Consider the following 1511-nt stretch of genomic DNA (forward strand, 5'->3'; position numbering starts at 1 on the left):
TCCAGAGCGAATTAGGTTCTTAACCAAAGGTACAACTGTACTTGCACTCAGTCTTCTGGATATGTTACCCAGCTCGGCCATGTAACAACAACAACAACAACTTATTATTTGTACCCCGCCCATCTGGCTGGGTTTCTCTAGCCACTCTGGGCGGCTTCCAACAAATATTAAAAATACATTAAAATGCCACACATTAAAAACTTCCCAGAACAGGGCTGCCTTCAGATGTCTTCTAAATGTCAGGTAGTTGTTTATCTCTTTGACATCTGATGGGAGGGTGTTCCACAGGGCGGGCACCACTACTGAGAAGGCCCTCTGCCTGGTTCCCTGTAGCTTTGCTTCTCGCAGTGAGGGAACTGTCAGAAGGCCCTCGGCATTGGACTTCAGTGTCCGGACAAAACAATGGAGTGGAGATGCTTCTTCAGGTATACTGGTCCAAGGCCATTTAGGGCTTTAAAGGTCAACACCAACACTTTGAATTGTGCTCGGAAACATACTGGGAGCCAATGTAGGTCTTTCAAGACTGGTGTTATGTGGTCTCGGGGGGCGCCCCCAGTCACCAGTCTAGCTGCCGCATTCTGGATTAGTTGTAGTTTCCGGGTCACCTTCAAAGGTAGCCCCACGTAGAGCACATTGCAGTAGTCCAAGCGGGAGAGCATGCACCACTCTGGCGAGACAGACATTGTAAGGGAGCAGGCCCTGCAGTCCTCACCACAGCCAATGTAGTTCCTTATGAGAGGTTTCCGCTTTTTTCTCCCAGCAGACTTCTCCTGACTGGACTTCACAGGGAAAAGTTAGCACTCGGCTCTATTGCATTTAGAAAGAGAGTTATCTAACACTGTCTCTTCTTTGGTGTTCCTGGAGATGCAACCATTACAAGTCACTTACACACAAAACAAAACGGAGAAGGTAATAAGGTACCTCCCATGTGACTAAAGTTAACCAAATACACAAGAGTTACTTGGGAACATTTCAGAATTAAATGCACAGTAACGCATTTAAGCAATCCCAATTTCAGTAAATCAAATCTCTATACTTAAGAGTTTTGCACATTCATTCATTGTTAAACTTTGTAGCACCTGCATTCATTATTGCTAAGAACAAGAGTTTATAAAGCAGGTATAGTTTTTCAGTGCTAAACAATTATTATTTTTTAAGGCAGTCCTAATCGACAGGCTTAACAATCACAACACAAGAGGGGATGAGGAGGAAATTCTACTTCCACTCTATGGTAGGGATGAGTTAGCCATATCCGAAATCCCCCAAAAAGATGACTCAAGTGGTTTGTCCTAGGGAGGAGATAAGGGTGGCATGGGTAAAGCCTTGGCCAATTGTCAAGGGGGATGGATTGGTTTATAAGCCTGCTCCTCCCCAACCTTTCCCCCCTTTGTCCTTTGGTGCCCTCCCTCCATCCTTCAACAGTATGGGCTCTATTAGGACGCGGTGGCGCTGTGGAGTAAACCACTGAGCCTTGGGCTTGCTGATCAGAAGGTTGGCAGTTTGAATCCCCG

This window comes from Podarcis vaucheri (assembly GCF_965113315.1).
Source record: "Podarcis vaucheri genome assembly, chromosome: 7".
Lineage (NCBI taxonomy): Eukaryota > Metazoa > Chordata > Lepidosauria > Squamata > Lacertidae > Podarcis > Podarcis vaucheri.